Genomic DNA, 25421 nt, shown 5'->3' on the forward strand with positions numbered 1-25421 from the left:
CACAGGCTTATCCAGTCTCACATTTGCCACCCTAAAATTCGAGAGGATTTTTCTCTATTGCATGTAGCCGGCAAGCCACCTCCAGACATCCAACCATCCTCAGATTAGTCCTGGATCCTTGTCTTGACCTTCACTCAGGAAGTGTTAGCCATACCATGATGATGTTCCTCTCTGGGCACCTCAAGCACAGCCTCTGGCTGATTTCATTTCCTGTGGTTCTCTCTCCACTATGTAAACTACAGCCAGAGCAGCATCCGTGCTCTCTAAGTACTGGCCCAATGATTAATGGATCAATTAGTTTATACTCTGATGGAATAAGTAAACACATCAAAAAGTGCTAGGATCCTTCAGACTTCAAAATGAAACTTCAGTCCTCCATCTCAGCCAAAGCTTCGTTCCTTATTGCATTGTTTATGATGAGGAAGAGGCAGTCCATCTATGACCAAGGCTTGCTTCCATATCATGTTGTTTATGGTAAGTCTGGATCGGTTTGCAAACCCAACCTCAGGGCAATAAATTTAATAATTTTTACTGAGTATCCTTGTGTAAGAGGATGAAACTAGATCCCAAACTCTCACTTTGTACAAAAATGAATTAAAATGGATCAAAGGCCTTAAAGTAAAACCTAAAACTACTACCAGAAAACTCTTGAAGATATAGGTATTGGGAAGGCCTTTCTGAATACAACTTAGGTAGCTCAGGAAATGAGAGTAAGAAGTGATCGGTAGGACTCTATCAAATTAAGAAGATTCATACAGCAAAGGATAAATTACCAGAATAAACAGCATAAACACTGGAGGAAAATAGTTGCCAGCTATCATCTGACAGGATATTAATATCTAGAATACACAAACAACTACAAATCCAAATAAACAATTACTCAATGGGAAAGGAGCATTGAAGAGCCATTTATTAAAAAAACTACAAAGGGCCAATAACTACATGAAGGAATGGTCAACATTCAAAGAACTATGCTGATATTCCGGTTCACTTGTCAGAATGTCCATCATCAAGGAAATAAACAAATGTAAGCAAGGACAGAGGAGAAAAGGGTCTGTTATACACGCTTGGTGGGAATACAAGCTAGTGCTACTACTATGGAGATCAGTATGGAGATCCCTCAAAAACATTAACAATAAGACTGGAACTATGGCATGGTATTAGAGAGCCTGCCTGGCAAGCATGAAACCCTGAGTTCAAATCCATGTACTGCACAAAGATAACATAAACATATAAGTAGGAAAAATATAACTCTTCTAAGATTCTGGTATACCATACCAGGGTATATATCTAAAGGAACCACGATAGAGATTCCCATGTGCCATGTATAGTATAGCTGCCATGGGTAGTGTGGTACTCTTCGCCCTAGTGTCCATCAATAGATGAATGGATAAAGACAGCATATTATGTATACAGATTGAGATATTATTCATCCATAGGGAGGAACAAGATCACATCATCTGTGGGAAAATAGACAGAACTGAAAATACTTATGTTTAGCAAACTAAGCCACATTCAAAAAGAGAAATACTGTATGCTTTCTGTCATGAAGAGAATCAGGATTTAACAAGAGAACAGATATAAAAGTAGATGAGGGAGCTCTACTTGGAAAGGTAGGAAGAGGGAAGAGAGACCTGAAAGATAAAAGGGGTAAATGTCTGAATTTGTGTCTAATAGATAAGCAAACTGAGGCTCAGGGAAGTCAGGCACCTGTCCTGGCACACAGAGCTACCAAACTGGTGAGAAGAGAATGGAGTCCAAGTCCTGACACTGTTCAGCAGCCTCCTGGCAGGCCACATTGTCATTGGGCACTGGACAAATGCACACCGCCTTCCAGCCAGGATTTTCCACACAAGGCCACTGATGGCCTTGGGGAGCACAGCCCTCCTTTCTCAGGCTTGGGCCAGAAAGGGGCTCGGCAATGTGTTGGAAGCCATCCTCTCCCTTCAGGGAAATGTGCAGATCCACAATCTCCAATAAGAAAATTCAGCTGATACGTGTTCCCCTATTGAGAATTTACCTAAACCCAAGCTGGTTCATTAAAACTTCACAAATACTCCATAATTAATTCAGGGAATGTTGTTTTTCTGAGCAAGTGGAATGGCAGATAAATTTTTTCTCTTTTGACAAAACTATCACCACATTTTATGAGTTAGGAAAAATGGTAACAAAGGTGAATTGACCTTGCCTAAAGCCCCGTTAACACAAAGACAGAAAGCCCATAACCGCATGGTGAGTTACATTACTCTTGTGATCCCCAGAACTCCCCAACAGGAGATGCCACCTGAACAGCTCCTCCTCTTAGCTCTAGGGAAAAGGGGCCACAGAGTCCTCTGAGAAGCCAGCATAATGCCAGAATCTGTAATGCCCAGGCTTGCTCCTGACATGCAGAGGAAACAGAGCTTACATCATTGCACCTGGTAGAAATGACCAAGCTGGAAGGAACGCACACTGACTGAGACCTCACCTCACTGCCAGGGGCCGTGCCTCATGCCTGTAATCCAAGCTAGGGAGGCTGAGATCTGAGGATCATGGTGGCTCATCTAAGCCAGCCTAGGCAGGAAAGTCTGTGGGACTCTCATCTCCAATTACCCATCAAAAGGCCAGAAGTGGAGCTGTGGCTCAAATGGTAGAGCACTAGCCTTGAGCAAGAAAAGCCCAGACCCTGAATTTTAAGCCCCAGGACTGAAACAGAACAACAAAGAAAGCACACACATCATACCAACACCTGGTACCTTGGTGAACTGGATTACAAAGGCCTGACAAGACCTTTGTCTTACTGGCCTGCAGGTGACAAAGTGAAGGTGTGAGTAAGTCAAGTGTTCAGCAAGTTAAAGGATCACCATGGTCCGAGCCTGAGCCTTTTAAATCCTGGGACACGTTTGTGGAGTCCTGCAAGACTCTGTGAGAGGAGAAACTTTTCTTTGGTTTTTCCCCCATTTATCCACCATCTCCCTCTCCACCCTGGTGGATAAAAGATCCCTTTAATCCCACTGGTTTTATTGATTCATACCTCATTAGTTAAATTATAACCTTGCAAATAGGAGCATTAGACTCCCAATTTGTCAGTTTGGCTTCCTTTATGAGAAACCACAAAGAAAGCCATGCTGCCTGAACCTAACTCTCAAGATGGCAAATGTGTCAGGAACCACCAAGGAATGCCCTTTATGTCATATAATTGCATGTGTAGCTAGGCACTGGAGACTCACACCTGTCATCCTAGCTACTTAGGAGGAGGAGTCTAGAGGACTAAGGTTAGACACCAGCCCAGGCAGGAGAATCTGTGAGACTCCACCTCCAGTTAACAAGCAAAAAACTAGATGTAGGCATGGCTCAAGTGATAGATCCCCAGCCACGAACCAGCCATGAGCAAGAAAGCTGAGAACATGAGGCCCTGAGTTCAAGCCTCAGTACCAGCACAAGATCAAAAACAATCACCACCACAACAACCAACCACAACGAAAAAATCATATAACTTCGAGTTGGGTACTGGTATTCACACATTTAATCATAGCTAAGGTTCACAGCCACCCTGGGCTGCAAAGCCAACAAATTAGCAAAATAGCATGGCTGATGGCATGGTAATTGAGTGCCAGTTGAGCAAGCCACCAAATAGAATGGGTCTGAGTTCTGAGTAAAGCTCCAGAACATGCATGCATTCATGCATGCATGCATGTAGACATACATACATACATACATACATATGTATTTAAAAGTTAGGGTGGGCTGGGAAGGTGGCTCAATGGTAGAGTGCTTGCTTTGCAAGCCCATGGTTCGATTCCTCAGCACCACATAAGCAGAAAAAGCTAGAAGTGGTGCTGTGTCTCAAGTGGTAGATCACTCCCCTTGAGCTGAAGAGCTCAGGGACAGGGCCCAGGATCAGCTTTCAGGCCCTGTGACCAACAAAAAACAAACAAACATACAAACAAAAACCTTAGGGCAACATTGTGTGGACACACACAAAATATAACAGTTTCTAGACATGGATGCAAAAGTAAATTAATAATCGTTATAGAAAAGAGAAAGAAGGCCAAGACCAAGACTAACAACCATGGGATTTCACTCTTACACATCTGATGCTTAATTACTCTTAAATAAGCAAACTGGGAAAGCTAGCCAAAGAGAAAACTATGAACTCAATCTGGCTTCAAAGCAGAGAGACGGGTTTAGGCAGGGACACCGTGATATCAGAATTCCCTCTTCTGTGTTCTCTGCCAGCATTGAGTTTAAACTTCTAAAAGTCATACTCCACATATTTTTTCAAACAGAAACAACTGAATTGTCAGAATCCAGCCATAGAAGCGCTTGTGGTGGAGCAGAGGCTAATGTGGCTAGAAGTGTGTCTTGGCCCCTAGAGCAGGGTGCATGTGACTAAGCAGAATAGTGATAGAAAAAGCATTTTCCAGAAACCACATGGAAAGGTAAAGGGGGAGAGAGCCACCCATCCAACATGAAAATAACAGGAGATGATCAACATGATACCCACACAACAGGCCGGCTGCCTCTGTGAATCAATAGCTCTAGGGCTTGGGGAAGGATCTTTTGGGAACAAAGAAATGAATTGTTCAAGGCCTTATGAATGCAAATCAGAGGCTCCTTGAGAGATGAGGTTTAAATCCACCTTAAGAGAAAGGCTACAGATATGTGAGGCTTCTATTAAACTCATCCTGTAACATTTCATGTTCATCTAGAGGGGGAAAAATCATTTCTAAGGAATAATTTTGAAAAATGCAATTTCTTCTCCCGATTCTCCTTTAAAACCTCAGCAAAATGTCAAAGCTGCAGGAATCCTCTGGGCTCAGGGTCCAGAGGCAACCAGGCTATGGGAAGCATTTTCTCCTTCTGAGTTGTAGAACTGTGGCGCCCACACAATCCAAGGCTGTGGTCAGGATCGGGACTTGCTGGAATGCTGGAATAATAGATTGGGAGTCAAAAAGGTCAAGGATTTTCTTCCTCCATTCAAGCACACGAGATGGGAGAAGAGGACCTCTGACTCTCTAGGCTTTATTTTTCTCTAGAAATCAGTTCCTAAGTGTTTCTACATTGCTCTGAAGATCACCAGCACAAGCTGCTGCTCAGCAAGAATGACCAGTGTTCTCCTAGAAGGAGAAATGGCAATCCTAATGACAGTGCCACACACTGTGTCTACATCGTGCATTTACTTTGTCTCAAATCTCTTCCACCCTAAGTCTCATCAGCTCTTTCTTCCTAACTTCATTTTGCTCAAGAAGAAAACTTCCATACCCAAAGAAATGAGTGAGTTGGTCCCCTAGTGGAACATGGTTATACTAGAGATCCTAAGCTGCTTTGCGTTCTATGCCCCGAGTTGTCTTCATATGATCCAGATTTCATGTTAAGGTAAGGTAGGCCTTATACACATGGACACACAGCAATTGCCTTTTCCAATCACCAAGTGTAACAACCATCAATTAAAAAGCTTGCTTCCACAACAGAAATGTTATGAGGAAGCTTCAGGTTTCTTTTCCTAAAAAAACTAACTTTGGACTTTGTTCAATACCCATTCTGAAAATCCCCAAAGCAAGCTCTTCATCTTTTTTACAATTGTGGTTCAATAAATAATATCTTCCTTCCCACTCTGGGCTCTATGGATAACAGTCCTCACCAAGCCAACTCCCTCAGAGGGTGAGAGGAAATGTGACACTTCTGTCATCATGGGTGGTCGGGAGGGACTGTCACTTGGCAGCTCCTGGGATCCAGATGGACAGATCAAAGGCATAGAATGTCTAAGGCCAAGTCATGGCCCAAGCACACCACTGCTGCTACACTAGAGCAAATTCACCTGTTCAAATGCAGGCCAGCCTAGACCCCAGTTCCCACCCCTCCCTAACATCTATTGGCCCAGCCCCCACACTCTATACCTAGGGACCGATGGATGTGCTAGCACTGGTAGCCAGGGATATGCCACAGAGGCTCTTTCCTTAGTGTTGTCTATTATCCACACCATGTGCCTAGGAGCTACTCATGAAATGAATGAATAAATGAAGACACTTAAGAATCTGAACCTCTTCAACTCTAGCCCAACTTGGCCACAAAACTTCAGAGTACCTCAGCTCTGGGGGGGGGGGGGGGTCCACACACAGGAAAGAAAGAGAACAAATACCTGACTGGGGAAGGAGGGAAGCCATGCACAGAGGCAGCTAAAAGTAAGAGGCAGAGAAGGTATGGAAGACATTGGCTACTGGCCAAGCCATCACTCCTAGAGAACATGCCACAAGCCCTGAGTATTAATCTGTTGCATCTTCTCAAATGCTTCTTGTGGAAAGTAAATCAGCATTGAGTTTCCCCTTGGAAGACTTGGTATCAGAGAAGTTGAAATGACTGTCTAAAACCACATAGTTACCGATAATCAAGTTCTAAACCTTGGGAATCACACTCTAGGGCCCAAGGCTACACTTGACACATACTACATTACCTCTTCTGGGTACCCAGATTAAGGTGCAAAATCAACACAGAAATCAATGTTCCAGCTAGGCACTGGTGGCTCACGCTTATCATCCTAGCTTCTCAGGAGGCAGAACTTGGGAGGATAACTATTCACAACCAGCCCAAGCAAAAATTGTGTGAGATCTTGTCTCAACAGCTGAATGTAATTGTTCATGCCGGTCATCCAAGTGATTTGGGAATCTGGGAGAGGGAAGAGGATCACCGTTTCAGGACAGCCCAGAAAGGAAAGTTCAAGAGACCTCATCTCAACATTGAAAATTAACATGGTAGTATGCGCCTACTCCCTAGCCATGGTGGGAAACAAAGATAGGATCACAGCTGAGATCTGCGGCAGAGGGGGGGGGGTTGTTAGGGGGAATAAACAAGACCCTATCTTAAAATTTCCACTTCAAAACAAAAGGCTGAGATGCAGTTCAAGCATAGACCGTCTGCCTAGCAAGTGTGAAGCACTGAGTTCAAACCCTAGTACTACCAGAAATAAACAACAGTAGTTCAAAGGCAAAGCTGGGAATGCACAGGTGGAAAGTGCTTTCACAGTTAAACATGTCCCGGAGCTTTATTGAGCATTATGAATCTCCAGCTGAACAGAGGACCTGCCATGGGAAGAAGCATTAGCCTGGCCAGGCCTTAGGCTGGTTGCAGGAAGGAGACAGGAGAAGCCACCACCCAGGGCAAAGTGGCAGAGGTCCATCCAGGGGCCTGCGGGGAAGAAATATGGTCTACATTTATCCACCACTCCCTCCATCCCAGAAGCCTGCCTGACACTCTCTGCAGGAACACACTCTTCCTTATGGACTTTACACAAAGGAAGTCGGGCACCTGAGTTCCTCATGGTTCTCTTCAATTTTGAACTCTTTCCATCCCTACTGTGAGGTTTTAGCATTACATCAGTGCAACACAGAAAGACACGATTTTAGACCCTAAACTCTGAAAGAACCCCCTGAGAACCTGAAGCTGACAGCTGGGGCACACCAATGACTCCCTCCAGACCTCATTTTGGAGCCCAAGGTGAACACTTTGCTCCTCTCTGCCTAGGAAGCAGCTGATGACTGATGACTGACACTAACTAAGTGACAGCTCCATGAAACCCTGTTGTTCAAAGTTCAGCAAAGGAACAGAGATTAATGACTGCCCAGTAACTAGCTATGCCCACCCACACCCAAGACAGGCAAAACTTCAGGGCTCATCAGAAATGGAGCCATGCCCCTGACCACCCGTTACCACCACAGCCCAGGACTCCAACATGGTGGATGACAGGATGCAGAAGTGACCCCAACATCCTACAGGAGTGTGTCTGACACCTCTGGTCACACCTACTGAGTTACCAAACAAGATCCTCTAAAATTAAGCACCGTTTTCATGTCACTCACCTGCTCAGAAACTTCCTGTGGCTCCCCAGAGCTAAGAACATAGAGTGCAAACCTGGGAGACAGGTATGGAATACCCCTACATCCCGCCTCAGATGGCCTCTGTGACAGCACTAAACCAGAATGCCCCAGGCTGGGCCTTCCTTCCTCTTTTTTCTGCCCTGCTACTCAACCCACAGCCCTCTGAAAGCCCCTGCACCCCAAAAGTAGCCCATCATTGAAACTCTTAGTATGCTTTTCAATTGAGGCCCCTGGCGGTATCTCATCATTTCTTAAGGTATTCTTAACAGATCTACTTTTCAGTTTTCAAGGGTGAGCCTCCCTCAATGTACCAGCTGCCACTCTCCAGAGAGAAAGCTTCTTACCTCAATTACATAACATGTGCTTTTCAACGCTCCATTTCTGTCTAACCAAACAAAGGGGAGTAATCTGTCACGCCCCAATCAGGAATGGATAACCACCTTCATGCCTCTCATCTCCAAAGAACATTAACACTAATAAAGAAGAGCTTTTGTATTTGTTTGAAAGTCTTGAAGAAGAGGAAATGTGAGCCTATTACTCACCATCCCATTTCCTGCTCTACCTAAGGGAAAAAAAAAACTAATCAATTCTGAGTAATTCTTGGTGAAATTGCTTTCCCAAGTAAGGGCCTTGTTAGGAGGGGTGCTGAGAAGGGTTCATTCAGCGGGTCTAGACAGGGAATTTGCTGTTCTGCATGGATGAGTACTTTTCATAAATGAAGGTTTAGCTCTCAAAAACGTTTGGTTGAGCCAACTACAGAAGCTTGTGCGTATTTCTACCTACTCAGCATATGGAGATTGGAGGATCATGGTTCAGGGCCATCATGGCTAAAAACTTTGTGAGACCCCTGTTTCAAGCAACAAAAAGCTGGGCACAATAGTGTGTGTCTGTTACCTCAGTTAGTATGCATAACATATAAATAGGAGGATCATGGACCAGGCTGGCCTAGGCAAAAAGCCGGACTGGAGAGTGGGTAAGAGGAGGCAGAAAGTGTCATGAGCATGGCTCGAGAGATAGGACATCTGCTTAGCAGGCACATGTCTCTGAATTCAAATTGTACTACTGCCAAAAAAGTTGGCCATGTTTCATGGAAAATTACTAAATTTTGGTTTCCTATTGAGTTACTATAATGCTTAAGAGTTTTAAAGGAGTCAACCCTGAGAGACTAAGACATCTATAGCCCAGACAGAGGAAAGCTCTCTTGTATATTCCTCCTCTTTCTCTGTCTCTGTCTCTGTTTCTCTCTCTCTCTCTCTCTCTCTGACACACACACACACACACACACACACACACACACACACACACACACACACCACAGTGACTCCACCAGTCCAATCATGATTCTCTGCATGGTCCTACATCAGATCTATTAGCCTATCCTATCATTTGTGTGGACTGGTTTCTCTCCCTGCTCCTGCTCCTCACCCTGACCTGCTCTAGGGCAGGCATTCCAACAATTCTGCTCCCTTCTAGTAGCTGGCTGGGGCTGTGCAAACAGTGAGAGCTCCATGAATATCCATGAATGAATAGATAGGAGGAGGCAGGCAGGCATGAATAAGTAAAGCATTACACAACTTCCAGGCATATGATAAACTTGTAGGTGAAAATTTCACTATCAGCTTGGCAGGTAGGTCTGTTTAAAGCCCTTGTCTGTTGAAAGTGGCTGCAAGGCCCACTCTGGCCATGAGGGTTACAGATAGTGGGCAGGAGGAGTGTTTGTAAATCCAGGCACAGGTCTCTGAGACAGACCTCAAGATAAGGACAGCTGGAAACAGAAGGCAGAAAGGGCACGTTCCACAATTTCCAGTGCTTTCTTTCAAGTCAATCACCATAGCCAACACTCAAGCTGCACACGTTCCTAGAAGTACAAACCCTCCTAGACATGCTGTATAATAGTTTTCCTCTGGGTCTTAAGAAGGAGCTTTGGTACATACCTGGAATCCCACGGATGTGTGGGGTCGGGGCTAACATGGCTCCAGAGGGAACAAAGACAAGAGGGAACAGATTCACTGTGGTTCTCCCTGAGTCTTACGTCACACACACATAAGGCCATGGTGAGTGATTTGCATCACTCAACTGGTCCTCTTCTTGCTGATGTACATGGACAGAGCCCTCACAGGACCAGACTTAACCCCATGCCATCAGGGCGCCAACCTTCAAGCAAGCTTCAGAAACCATGAATAAGTCATTTAACACATGATATCAAAATGACCCTGAAAAACATCTTCCAGGAGTACCTTTTTTTAAAACGAAGAAAGCTTCATTTTTATGGTAACTCTAGGCACAATAGATTCCAGGAATAAAAGCGCTGGATATGGCCCACAATTCTTTTTATTTTATTTATTTTTTTATTTATATTGTGAAAATACTGTACAGAGGGGTTACAATTACATGGGCAAGATAATGAGTACATTTCTTATCAAGCATTGTAGCCTCCTCCTTTGTTTCCCCTTCCCATCCCTTCCCATTCTCCCCCTACCACCCAATCCTCCCCACACCACCCACCAAATTTGTAAAGTTCATTTTCGACATAATGACTTGTATATCTCATTGTTGCAATGGGTCCACCTGTATCCCTATTGAAACGATTTGTTTTTCCCCTTCCCCTCCCCAAATTATACTGACATCAAATACAGTGAAAGCAGGGCTTATACTGTAGGAGAGGGACATACAAAGCAACAAAGAAATAATCTTATAAATGTGTTAGAAACAATTGCATGAAAGAAAAAAACATTTGAATACATATCTTAGGGTTAACATCACCTTATCTGACCTTTTCTGCTTGACTCAGACATACACTAGATATTGCAAATAAGAGAAACCATGGGACCTATGTTCTTTTGGGCCTGGCTACTTCACTTAATATAATTTTTTCCAAGCCTCTCTATTTCCTAACAAATGGGCAATATCATTCTTTCTGATGGAGGCATAGTATTCCATTATGTATATATACCTTGATCCATTCATCTACTGAGGGGCATCTGGATTGTTTCCATATCTTAGGTATAGTAAATAATGCTGCAATAAACATAGTTGTGATGGTAGCTTTAGTGTGGTCTTGTTTGTAAGCACTTGGGTAAATGCCCAAAAGTGGGATTGCTGGGTCATAGGGGAGCTCTATGTGGAGTCTTTTGAGGAACCTCCATACTGCTTTCCAAAGTGGTTGTACAAGTTTACACTCCCACCAACAATGCAGTAAGGTTCTCTTCTGTCCACATCCCCTCCAGCATCTGTTGTTATTAGAGTTCTTGATTTTAGCCATTCTAACTAGGGTGAGGTGGTATCTCAATGTTGTTTTGATTTGCATTTCTTTTATGGCTAGGGAGGTTGAGCATTTCTTCATGTGTCTATTTGGCCCACAATTCCTTAGGTAAGTCTGATAACCATTCTATTATTAAAACAAAAAATGGGCAGTCAATCATAGTATTGGTCAGTTCAATTTTTTAATGGCTTAAATCTATCCTAGACATAATCTAGACAAATAACCAAGTTGAGAAAATAATTTCTACCATTCCACTCAATTGAGTCCCCGCAGTCAAGCAAATAAGAGAGCTAGCTGGCCTTAGTGAGAGCTTGTCAGGAAAGAAAAGCAGGACAGCATTTCCCACAAACCAGACGGCAAGAAAAGTTACATCTGTTACCTTGGTCATAGGGCTTGTTGGCTTTCCAGTTCCTGAAATAACCACCTTACAAAAGCAAAAGCAGACAACAAACGCCTGGTTTCAGAAGGCTTCTCAGAGAACTGCCTACAAGCTTGCCTTTTCCTCCATTCCCCAAATACACAAAGGCAAGCACGCCTTAGGATTCTTTGCCCAAGCAGGCATAAGCATGCAACCCAAAAGATCAATGTATTTGTCACATTCCTATCTTTCAAACCGCATGAATTAAACCATTTCACATCAACACAGAAGCAGCATCGCTCATCATGGTTTGACACCGCTTCCCAGACACCTTCTCAGTGCAAGTGGAATTTACTATCAATTAGACCTCAGGTGATACCTGGCCACTCTCACTTGAAATTAAGCCTCTGTGTCTGTAACAGAGATAATCTACCTGTCAACATTCCTTTCACAGGGTGACTCATATCTCCCCATGCACAGTTTCCCAGCACTCACTGGACCTAAACACAGAGGACCGTTCAAATGCTACAGTCATTCATAGCATGTTAATGATTTAATATTAATATCCCTTAATATTAGTGATTAATTACTATTAATTCTGCCAACTCAATTTTCCATTCTCTAGTTTCTTCATCCATTTCTTGAAGACTTTATAATTGGATAAAGTAGGCCCCTCCAATCATTACTGAGGGTTATTCAGAGTATTGTGAATTGAAAACCTAATTTTTAAGTGAAAATTAACTATAACAAGCAGTATATGGATGATATTTGTCATGTGCATACACTGAATTTTAATGAAAAACCTAGTCCATTGCTCTATTCTCCATTCCTCTGTTGTTTAACAAGCTTTTTATTTGCTATCTTTTGATTTATTTACCCATCATTAGTCTTTTCCCCATCTCTTCCTTTTGGATCTCTTCAAACCCCCCAAAATGGAAACAAATTCTATGTGGGAGCACACACATAGACACACACATACATATATGTATATTTATATGTATATATATATGTATGTTTATGTATGTGTATATATATATATATATATATATATATATATCTTTAATGTACAGAATTTACCAGTAAGTGAAAATGTGATATTTGCTCTTTGTACTTGGTTTACCTCAGTCACCGTGATCATCTCCAGCCTTATCTGCTTTATTGTACATGATAGGATTTCAGTTTCTTTATAATGGAGTCATATTCTAAGGTATATTTGTTTTACAAGTCTTTACCTATTTTTCAGTTTCTTGGCACTTCAGGTGAATCCACCATTTGCCTGTGCTAAACAAAGCTGGAATAAACATGAGTATGCATGAGTCTTTTTTGTATATTGATTATTGAGATATATCCCAAATAGTAATGTGGCAAGGTCTCTTTTTATTTATATGTATTTTTATTGTAAAGGTTCTGTACAGAGGGGTTACAGTTACATTAGCAAGGTAATGGATATTTCCTATGGAGCATTGTTACCCCTCCTTTGTTTTTCCCCTAATATCCCTTTCTGCCCTACCTCCCCAACTCCTCCCCCCCCCACCCCACCCCCACCAAGTTGTAAAGTTCATTTTTAACAAGGTGTTTTGTACATCTCATTGTTACAAAGGGTCAACCTGCATCTTTGTTTCAGCATTTTGTTATTCCCCTTCCCCTCCCCAGATTAAAAAATGTATATACAAGATGCAGGGCACCATAATCAAATACAGTGAAAACAGGGGTTGTACCATGGGAGAAGAACATACAAAAGAAAAAAAATCACATAGTACATTAAAAACAATGGCAGGGTCTTAAGCTAAGTCTATTTGTAGTTATTTTTAGAACCTTCATACTTCACCAGTGTATTTCACACATGCATACACTATGCTTGAATTAGATTGACCCGCTTTTTCTTACTCTTCTTCTACGTGGCATTTTTCAACAGCACTTTTTTAGTGAGTCCATGCTACTCTATTCATTGACAGAGAAAATGTATTACAGGAATTTGCATCATCAAACACTCTCTTTTCTCACCTCCTGATCTCATAAAACAATCTGACAATGACAAAAATGTCATATCTGTATGATCCCATGTATTTTTTGCATATGTTTTCACACACATGAGAGCAAACACATGACTTTTCCTTCGTGAACCTGGCCTGAAAACAATATAACTTCATCTTAATGGATGAGTACTACCCAATAGTGTATATATGCTGCATTTCTCAATTCATTCAATGGTTTGGGGCCAACTGTTTCTGTAGCTCAGCTCTTATGAAGTGTTACAAGAATGTGGATTTGCAAGAGCCTCTATTATATGCTGATTTACATTCTTTCAGGTACATGCCCAAAAGTATTATCACTGTATTGTGTGGTAAATCTATTTTCAGATTGTTTCTTTTTTTTTTTTTTTTGGTCGGTCGTGGGGCTTGATCTCTAGGCTTGGGTGCTGTCCCTCAGCTCTTCAGCTCAAGGCTAGTGCTCTACCACTTGAGCCACAACTCCACTTCCGGTTTTCTAGTGGTTTATTGAAGATAAGAATCTCAGGGAGTTTCCTGCCTGGGCTGGCTTTGAACCTCGATCCTCAGATCTCAGCCTCATGGGTAGCTAGGATTACAGGCATCAGCCACCATTGCCCAGCTCCATTTTCAGATTTTTGAGGAACCTCCATATCAATTTCCATAGTGCTTGTACTGGTTTATATTCCCATTAACAGTGCATCCTTACTAGTATTACGGTCATTTGTGTTCTGGGTGATGGCCATTCTGATTGAGGTTAGATGAAATCTCACGTGTTGGTTTGAATTTACTTAATGGCAATGGATTTTTGAATACTTCTTCATGCTCATACTTTTTTCAAGGTATGTCTCTTCAGTTTATTTGCCCATTTGTTGGGTTATTCAGATTGTCCCCCTTTCTGCTAAAATTTTTTTTTTCTCAGTTATCTGGGCCTGGGCGCTATCCCTCAGCTCTTCAGCTCAAGGCGAGTGCTCTACCACTTGAGCTACAGCACCACTTCTGCTTTTCTAGTGGTTTATTGGAAATAGGAGTCTCACCGTCTTTCCTGCTTGAGCTGGCTTTGAACCCAGATCCTCAGATCTCAGCCTCCTGAGTACCTAGGATTACAGGTGTGAGCCACTGACACCTGGCATTATGATAAATTTGTAATGGAAATCAGCAAGGAGGCATTTCCAGTGCCTTTTCAAAGTTTTATTTCATTAATTTTATTCTGAGTGGTATTCAAACATACATATGGGCAAGAGGGTTAAGTGTTAAAAAGACTTATTTGCTCTCATTTTTGGAGGGGGGCAGTTCATGCTTTGTGTCTGGTCCAGCTGAGCTTTGTGCACTACTGCTTCTATTTAATGCTTTGCTCATATCGCTAGGTGTGAGAGATGTGCACCACCGATCCCAGCCATTGTGTCTCCCTTGTGGCTAATATAACACCTGTGTACTGCTTTATTCAGCAATTTGATGAAATAGACTTCCATGAACTTGTATTCCTGGGCTAACCTTGAACCATAGTCTCCAATCTGTTTCTTCATAGATAAGACAGCAAGCTTCAGCCACCATACCCAGCCCTATTTCCTCTCAATTCTCTGAAATGATGGTTTGAATGATTCATCAACTTTCCCCATGTCCTCTCTATCACTCTTGCCTTCTGGACCCAAATTTAGTATTCTTTAGAAAACATCCAGCCCCCTAGTCATTGTGTCCAACCTCCAGTGGCAGGCAAAAGATCCATGTAATCTCATTTATCAGAATATATACTATGTGATAAGAAGATTCTGAGATATCCAAAGTTAATGGCCATAGGATGGAGCACGAAAGAGAGAAGCAGAGTACAACCACAGCTTTAAGCTAAACTAAAGGGGAAAATGCTTCAATTGATTCCCTGAATCCTGGTTTAGTTACCAAGAACTTTGTGTTCCCCTTTATAACCAGTCAAGTAGGAGCAAATTTCTCTATGGACCACCATCTTGTTCAGGATTCCACCACGCCCCACCAGCCCTGGCTTTGTGTTATGCTCTCCTTTTTGTTTATACCTAATACAGGTTCAGTGTAAAATATTGTCCCCTGATACTCTGGTTCTCTCTCTTGGGTGGGCAACTTTCCTGTTACTTGTCACACTCTCAGTAGGGAATTTGAGCCAGTACCAACTCTTCTTTTTAGCTAGCATTTGTAAGAGCTTAGTCAAACCTTTTATTTCAGGGATCTTTTGTATCAAAAGAAAGGACAAGGTAGTCTGTGTGCTGAGATGTATAATTATACTGTGGCATCTGACCTCAGTACGTCCTTACCACTTTCAATCTGCAGTCTTTAAGGAGAATAGTTATGCCTTTAATTCTCCAACATTCCATTCCTCATTCTAGAGTGATATAACGATTACCAGTACATTCTGTTTGGGGTTGCCATGAGCATAGGAATATTTTCAGTCTGAACGGATACAGACATAGGGTAAGGGTCTCAGCAAGAGCAGTCTTACGGTGTGCCCTGTATGTCAGCTGGACATGTCCTCACATCTGTAGCAGGGGTTAAAAAAAAAGAATGAGTTTTCTGAGGGAGGGCTTGTGAGATAATGTGAGGAGGGGATGTGGAGGAGTGAGGGCTGGCTGGCGCTTTATGAGGCTGCTAAATATGAAGGTTTTGCTTTGTGGTTAGCTGAGTAAAGTGTGTGTGTGTGTGTGTGTGTGTGTGTGTGTGTGTGTGTGTGTGTGCTGTAAATGGAGCTTAAAGCCAGCGCCTGGGCACTGACCCTGTGTGTGTGTGTGTGTGTGTGTGTGTGTGTGTGTGTGTGTGTGTGTGTGTGTGTGTGTGTACTGTAAATGGTGCTTAAAGCCAGCGCCTGGGCACTGACCCTTAGTTTTTTTCCTCTCCAAGCTAGCACTCTGCCACTTGAGCCACAACCCCACGTAAAGTTTTGGTGGTTCTTGGAGATTAGCGTCCCCTGGGTTTTTTTCAGCCTGGTTCTGAATGTCTGTCTTCAGATCTCAGCACCTGAATAGTTGAGATTTCTGCTGACTTTGAACAGACCACTGGAGCCCATTGACCTTGAAGATTAGTCTTAACCAGCTGGGTTTAGGGGGAATGAGGAACCAAAAAGAATGAAAAGTAAACAAAACCCAGAAACTTCTTAGCCTAAAAGACAGTAGGAGAAGCAGCTATGATCTAAATCTGTTCCACAGTTAGATCCTCCTCTGTGTCTAACCATACATAAGTTGAAAGATTGGAGACAGGCTGAGGCCTTTTGCCTAACCATTTCCGGCTATCCCCAGGCTCTTCCGTGTCACAGCTCCCACAGCAGAAGCAGGGCTGGCTGCCAATCTTCTTGCTCTTTCGTGGCCTCATCTAGCTCACATTTCTGGGCCACAAGTGCTGGACTGTGAGCACTGGGAGTTTTGGGTTAGCGGGATGCAATGCAATACACAAGTGTCTGCTCCAGGTCCAAAAGTCAGAACCAAAATTTTACCTAACTGTACTTATTTATATATTTTTACAAGAAGTATTTTCCTATTTATTTTCATATTACTTTTTTCTCTTGAAGTGTGTAAGACCGTACTGCACATCTCTGCTGTCCTTGGTGTAGAAATCCCATAATTACTTATTAAATTGCTTATGTATTTGGCAATGTGTGTGTGTGTGTGTGTGTGTGTGTGTGTGTGTGTGTGTGTGTCAAATGCTAGGCAATGTCTTTTTCCTTCCTTTCCTTTCCTTCCTGTTCTTACCTAACATATATCCATTCTGTGAAATATTGTAGAATGTGCCACTTCCTCACTCATTCTTTTTATTTCTATTACAAAATGTTTCAAAACTGGACAAGCATACTTACCATGAGGTAAATTTAGCTTAACACTGGATTTCTTTAAATTTCTAGGTCCTATGCAGCAAATACATTTTCTCTTAAGGTGTCTTATATTCTAGTTAATGTCTGCTGAAGACTCAAAAATTCCTCTTCTGTTGTTTCTGTAACTGAATTATGAAAAGTAATTACAGAATGTATGTCTCACAGGATAGGTAAAATCTAAAGAATTGTAGATCTCATTCTTTCATAGATTTTACAAGGCTGAGTACTACCTAAAAAGTTCCAAGTGCATGTGACTTTCCCCCTAATGTTCAGTATATTAAGATTCTTCAACGCAATCAGCATGAAATTTTTATGTGTTTTCCTTCTCTTAGGTCAATTTACCCAGTAATTCAGTGTACAGATTTCTCCGGATTATATTGTAGAAATACTGACACACAACAAATCTAATATGTAAGTCACAGGATTCAAAGACGCTAAATAATAAGTAAAAGGGCCAAGCTTGGTTGACAAAATTGGGAATATACCTATACTTTGTTTATTAATAAATGAAAACTATATGGAAACTATAGGTAACACATTCACAAATTATAGACCTTGTATTGTACCGTGGTTTTTCTTTCTCTTTTTGAGGTCACGGTATTTAAAGTCAGGGCACTGGCACTGTGCCTGAGCTCCTTTGCTTCAGGCTCATGTTCTAATGCTTCGTCGCACCACATCTCCATTTCCACTTTTTTTTTTTATTGTGAAAATACTGTACAGAGAGGTTACAATTACATGGGCAAGGTAATGAGTACATTTCTTTTCTTTTTCTTTTTCTTTTTTTATTGTGAGAATACCATACAGAGGGGTTACAATTACATTGGCAAGACAATGACTACATTTCTTATCAAGCATTGTTGCCTCCTCCTTCGTTTCCCCTTCTGATCTCCACCCTGCCTCTCCACCACCGCTCCCTCCTGCCCTGCCCAGCCAAAGATGAAAAGTTTGTCTTACAACATTACCACTTGTACATCTCATTGTTGCAATGGGTCCACCTGTATCCCTATTTAAATGGTTTGTTATTGCCCTTCCCCTCCACAAATTATACCAACATCAAATACAATGAAAGCAGGGGTTATGCCCTGGGGGATGGACATGCAATTCTAATCAAGCATTGTTGCCTCCTCCTTTGTTTCCCCTTCCCATCCATTCCCATCTCCCACCCCTGAAGTTGTAAAGTTCGTTTTTCGACATAACGACTTGTACATCTCATTGTTGCAATGGGTCCACCTGTATCCCTATTTAAATGATTTGTTTTTTCCCTTCCCTTCCACAAATTATACCAACATCGAATACACATTTTCACTTTTCTGTTTGTTCGTTGCAGAGACCTTCTAGCTGAGGCTAGAGCCAAGTCCGAATGTAAGATCTGCTGTACAGCAGCAAGGAATACAGACTTGTGCCATCACCCCCAGACTTCCTGCTGCTAATAGTACTACAGTTGGGACAGTGTGACGGGTGCGTCTGAGAACCTGTAAGTGGCTATCCAGCGGCAGCTGGTGATCCCAATATGAATAACTGGTGAGTTGATTTACTTGTCATCTGATTTACTTGTCATTTTGGAGTAACAATACACAGTATCTATGAGAGCCTAACAGTATAATTATTTAATTATTTAATTATTTCCAGTTTTGAAAATAAATACTCAAGAGAAGAGAACAAAGAAACTTGCTCAGACCCTGTTGTGAAGTGAATTACTAGAAATTAAAATGCTAAGACTGACCATGCAACTCCTAATAAGTAGTTAGAAGTGAGGAGGATTTCAGATATAAAGTAGCTACGGGAGCTAATGAATGTTTCAATAAACCACTACTCTTCTACCTGAAATGCCCAACATCATGTTGGATAGAAATCTTGCTTCCAAATTATAGATCATTTTCCCTATAAGAGAATCAGGACAGAAAGCCAACAATAGAGCAAGTGAACAGTAAATAGAGAAAAAAATGGAACCAAGAATTCATGTGCTATATCACCTTGAGTTTCCTTCTAATTTGTGAAATGGAAAAGAGTAAACATGGAAGCAGAAATTTAGATGGTACATCATCATGCGTTCCTAAATAGCCAATGAATGCAAAATATGGAAAGCAATGAAATCACAGTAAACATGGCGAAGGTTCATTGAGACATAGATTTTTCTCAATCTGGCATGAAAGCTGTGTTTGGAAGAGGATAACACTTGATTTGAGCAAGCACACTCATATGTTAGCAAACCCAGGAAAGACATCCTTGCATATAAAGTGTATAAAGTTAGTGGCTGGCGAATTATACCTAATTTGGATAAAAAATTAATGTATCAATTCACACGGTCTTTTATTGTGTAGCATTTAATGCTCCAGTGTTCACGACCAGGAGAACACAGGGCCATGGCGAGAGCTGGACATGCAAGGAGAGATACCCACTTCAGATAGGTATCTGTACAAAGATGTCCAGAGACTTGGCACAAAGTGTGTGGGATCTCTTTGGAATGTCACAGGAGTGCAGTTTTTTCTGTGACATTCTGTCCTCCTGCAACTTGGCTGAATAAGACAGCAGTGAGGAGAAAGAGTTCTTGTGGTTCTAAAGAGCAGTAAAGAGGCCTCTTAAAAAACACTGATCAAAATGCCTGTGTGTGGGACTCTGCTCAAAAGGGTTGCTCACATTTCCTATTATTGAAGGAACACAAGATCACAAAGTAGCTTCTACACTAACAATATACCTCACAGCACTGGGGGATATGGGCCTCAAATCAAAATGGCCTGCAGCCATGTAGCTCTTGCCAGGGCTGTAGAAAATAATCTCTCTGACAGTCATCTTTATCCTCTTTTCCTGGCTGTGGAAAAGTGTTTGGCCCTTACACTCATCCTCTAGATTTCTGCCTCATTGTGCACATGAAATTCTTTCTGTACACTTCATGCTAACTTTTTCAGAAATGTGAACCCAAGGTTTCTGACTTGATGAATATTGTATAGACAACATTTACCTTGGGTAAATGTTTAAATTTATGGCATCAAGACATGATCGTTACTCCTGAAATGAGCAGTGATTGGGTTTTCTAATGAAATCACAATATCCATAAAAGAAATTACGGAGTATATGTTCTGGTGGTGGTGGTGTTAGTGGTGGTGATATGTGTGTGTGTGTGTGTGTGTTTCTGTGTGTGTGTGTGGTGGCAGGTGTGAGGCCTGGTAAATTGGCATTGAGCACCTTCTGCTCTTGTCTTCCTGACTGATGCTTTCACTTTTGAGCTCTACATTTGTTGCCCATCATTTTTTTGGTGAATTGGAAATGGCCTTTTAAAGACATTCCTACTACGAGTGTCTTCCAATTCCTACCATCTAGTCTCAGCCCTCCCTGTGAATACCACCATCAAGGTGAGCCAGAGGCTCACCAGTCACTTCCTGGACATCTGAGAGTACAACACTATGAGCCAGCATAGTCAAAAGCACGACCTTTCTTAAGCAGCTTCATCTAGCCTTCTGTAGTCAAACCTCAGTACTGCACAGAGACATGGCAAGGATAAGAAAGGTGGACATGTAGCTCAGATAAGCAATTGTGTGCCTAGCATGCAGAAGGCCACGGTTTCAATTACCAGCACTCGAAACAAAAACTATGATTTTTTTCCCAACAACCTGCAGAAAAAAATTTGTCTTATGTGTCTAATTTCTCTACAGTGATATCGGATGCGGTCTAGACCCAAAAACTTGGTGAGTCCACCTACTTGTCATCTGAGTGTTAAACAATTTAGAGACTTGGATCAATCAACAGTATCCATGACAGGCTATCGGTATCAGGATGTCCTTGTTTCCAGATTTGAAACTAATTAGGCAACATTGGAACAAGTCAAGAGACAATTGGTTCTGTTCACGCTCTCTCACTTTCTCTCTTTCTCTCTATTACTCTGTCTGTCTGTCTGCCTGTATGTCTTTCTGTCTGTCTCTCTCTGATTTTGCCATTCTTGGGACTTTACTCAAGGCCTGAGCACTGTTCCTGAGCATCCTTTTCTCAAGGCTAGCACTCTACCACTTGAGCTACAGGACCAGTTATGGCATTTTCTGTTTATGGGGTGATTAGGAATGAAACCCAGGGCTTGTTGCATGCTAGACAAGCATTCGACCAAGAGGCCACATTTCCAGCCCCAACTCCTGTTCTCTTTTCAAGTCAAGTAGTAGGAACTACAAGGCTAAAGGAAGGTAGTCAACGTGCGTGTATGCAACTCACAATTCTTGGAGGTAGTTCAAGACATTTCTCATTAAAAATAGCTAAGGTAGCCTCCCTCACTTCTTCATTCCCCACATCTCTGGTACCTTGAAAACCCACCATCACAATGGATGGGAGTCCTCCTTGCAGCCTGCAGATCCTTTTCTCAATCAGAGAGGCAGGACACACAGCTAACAGGAGTGCCAGCAAGGAGTGAACACAGGAGACATGGAAGCAGGAATCCAGATGGCATAGCAGCTTGAGTTCCTATGGAGAGAGTACAGTGGAACATAAGAAACCTAACTAAACCACAGTAAACACTGGTGAAGTTTCACCAGGAAAGACTTCTTTGTCAGCCTTGCATAAAAGCTTTGTTTTGCACAGATGAGCACTGAATTTGAGCAAAAATCCTCATTTCTAGGAAAAGGCAGGCATTACCATCTTGTATACACAATATGAAAGATAGTGGTAGGTGATTTCTAACTAATTTGGCTGCAAATGTGAATGGATGAATTCACACCGTGATTTTCTGCATATCATTTAATCTTTCAATGTTCATGACCAGGAGAAGAATACAGGGATTTTTGGAGAGGCCGGACATATAAGGTCAGACCCAACTTTACATAGGCATGTGTACAAAGATGTACAGAGACTAAGCACCAAGTTTGTGGGAACTCTTTGGAATGTCACAGTAGTGCAGTCATTTCTTTGCCATTCTGTCCTTCTGCGAGTTGGCTGAATGACTGAGACACCAGTGAGGAGATGGAGTTCTTGTAGTCCTGCTGAGCAGTGAAGAGGCCTCTTAGAATACAATGATCAGAATGATTGTGCATGTGACTCTGCTCACAGGGGTTGTTCACATTTTCATTGAGTGCAGGAACACGTGACACAAACAAAGTAGCTTCTGCACTAACAATTTACCTCATGGCACTGGGGGATATGGGCCTCAAATCAAAGTGCCTGCAGCCATTTAGCTCTTGCCAAGGCTGTAGAAAAGAGTCTCTCCGCACAGTCACCTTTTTCCTCTTTTACTGGCTGTGGAAAAGTGTTTGGCCTTTCCACTCACTGTCTAGATTTCTACCTCATTTTGCACATGGCCCTCTGTACACTTCATGCTAATTTTTTCAGAAATGTGAATCCAAGGTTTCAAACAACATATACCTTGGGTAAAGGCTTAAATTTATGGCATCAAGACATGAGTGTTACTCCTGAAATGAGCAGTGATTGGATATTCTAATGAAAGCACAACATCCATCAAAGAAATTACAGAGTGTATGTTCTGGTGGTGGTGGTGGTGGTGGTGGTGTGTGTGTGTGTGTGTGTGTGTGTGTGTGGTGGCAGGTGTGAGGCCTGGTAAATTGGCATTGAGCACCTTCTGCTTTTATCTTCCTGACTGATGCTTTCACTTTTGAGCTCTACATTTGTTGCCGATTTTTTTTTGGTGAATTGGAAATGGCCTTTCAAAGACATTTCCACTACGAGTGTCTTCCAATTCCTACCATCTAGTCTCAGCCCTCCCTGTAAATATCATCATCTAGGTGAGCCAGAGGCTGGATGAAATCAGAGATGAAGGATATATCCAGAGCTTTGTGTGCCAGGTGCTCCAAACCCCACTTAATACAGAGTTCTGCTCCAGGGAGGCTGGCCTGCAACTAAACCTTGAACACATTGTTCAAAGCCCCTGCTTCAGGCCTATATTTTCTGGCCATTGTATGAAGGGCATGAAAACTCTTACAACGTAGAACCTACAAAGAATGCAAATGGATTTATCTACATGCGGCTGGTTTTGGGATGAGGGATACGATGGCTTCATAGAGTTTGGTAGTTAACTTTCTCTTTCAATTTCATGGAAGGGTTAGAGGAGTAGTGGTGTGAGCTCGGCTCTAAAGGCCTTGTAGAATCCAATTGTAAAACCATCTGATCCTGGGCTGTTCTTAGATGGGAGGTCTCTTATGGCTGTTTCTATTCCAGTGCTTGATATGGGCCTGTAGAAAAATTCTTTCTTTCTTTTTTGTTTTTGGGGTCCGGTCGTGGGGCCTGAAATCTGGGCATGAGCGCTGTCCCTCAGCTCTTCAGCTCAAGGCCAACGCTCTACCACTTGAGGAACAGCGTCACTTCCGGCTTTTTTCTTTTTGCTTATGTGGTGCTGAGGAACTGAACCCAGGGATTCAGGCATGCAAGGCAAGTGCTCTAACACTGAGCCACCTTCCTAGCCCCAAAAAATTCTTTAATTGTGTAGAAAAGCTTTCTTCTGCAGAGGTAAAAATGCAATTATCTCAAGAAATTAATTTCATTTCTAGGGAAAAATGGAAATACCTTTCTTCATTTAGCTAGGTATATAAAATCTTTCCATATCTACCCATTTATGTGAGGGATGCTGTAGCTAATTTGAATGAAAAACTATTTATGAATGCACATGGTATTTGACTGTGTACCATTTAATCCTTTAGCATGGATCAAGGAAATGCAACAGAATGGATGACAGAAAGATCCTTTCATAAAAGGTCAGATATCTGTATGCAGATAACCATATGGAAATGTACACAGAGATTAAGCATAGAGCTTCTAGGAACTATTTTCAAAGTATTGGCAGTGCAGCTTATGTCTGCAATATCACTCCTTTCCCATTCTTATTGGATAAATGAGAAATGAGTCTCAAGAAATTGTTGAATTCTTCTAGTGAGTTGTGAAGAAAAACTCCCAGAAAACTCCCACACAACCTGTGTATGAGAGCCTACTACAATTAGTTGTGTTCCTTTGATATGACTGCAATGACACCCAATCCCATGCATTTTGTTCCTGCCATAACAGTTTTGTCACAGGTTAAGAATTGGAAGTCTCATGGCAGAGTGAGTATAAGTTAGTTTCATTTTGAAGGGTGTAAGGATCTTTTGTCTACCTCTTTTCCATAGTTTGTTGGTTATATACAGTTCTTTGATGGGTACATTGGTTGTCTAGGTCTTGAACTGAATTTATGCATAATCCTGTCATTGCGCAAATTTTTAATACTGTGGTTCTAAGTTTTCTGACATTATGAATACTTTGTGGGCACCATTTATATTTAGTAAACAAAAATCTATGGCATGAGGACGAGTTCCTTACTTCTCACATCAGTAACGATGGGGTTCATTAATAAATTCACATTTCAAATGAAAGAAATTGGACACAGAGAGAGGGTGTAGTATGTGTTGGGGGTTGCAGTGACATTATGGCTTCAACCCAGGGCTTTGGGAATCTTCTGCTTTCTTGCTTATGACTAAAGCTCTGCTTCCTGAACCACACTCGCAGTACACCATTTTGCTGATTAATTGCAGATGGACTTCTGCAGAAATTTCCACCCTGGAGGGCTTCATATTGATACCTTCTGGTCTTTGCATCCTCTATTTATAGCATTATATCTAGAGCCAAAGGCATGCACATCCATCCAAAGTTATGGTGATAGCATACTCAGACGTATCATTGAATAGGCAAGCCTAGGCATAAAGGATCACCTTACCATGAGCACAGTAGCAGCAAGTACAGAGCTCTGGGTTGAGAACTCAGTACTGGAGAGAGGGTGTGGCAGGGACAGAAGAGCTAGACATGTAGCCCAATTGGCAGAGCACCTGTATAGCATACATAAGGCCATAGTTACCTTGCCTAGTAATGTCAGAAAAATGTGTAATTTCTTCCCACATTGTCCACTTAATTTTTTCTATGCATTTGATATGTCCACAGGGAGGACAGCAACTTAACAGCCGTTATTGTTCAAGATAATGAAAACATCTCTAATTGGTGAGTTGAGGTTTTGGTCATCTGAGCAAGAAACCATTTTGGAGTTATGGTGACTATTCAGATACACAGGAATGCCTATCAATAGCTGCACGTCATCATGATCTGTTTTGAAGCTAAGTAGAAAATAAGAGAGGAGGTCAAAAGACCTCGTGGTGTGCTGTGAACTCAAGTTCTAGCACCCAAA

The 25421-nt window shown here is 42.0% G+C and overlaps 1 pseudogene; it reads left to right on the plus strand.

The window, feature by feature from the left end:
* Window positions 1-25421, plus strand: part of LOC122112649 — a 63063-nt pseudogene that overhangs the window by 25516 nt on the left and 12126 nt on the right.

This window comes from Dipodomys spectabilis, unplaced genomic scaffold (assembly GCF_019054845.1).
Source record: "Dipodomys spectabilis isolate Male_0828 unplaced genomic scaffold, ASM1905484v1 ptg000095l, whole genome shotgun sequence".
Taxonomy (NCBI): Eukaryota; Metazoa; Chordata; class Mammalia; order Rodentia; family Heteromyidae; genus Dipodomys; species Dipodomys spectabilis.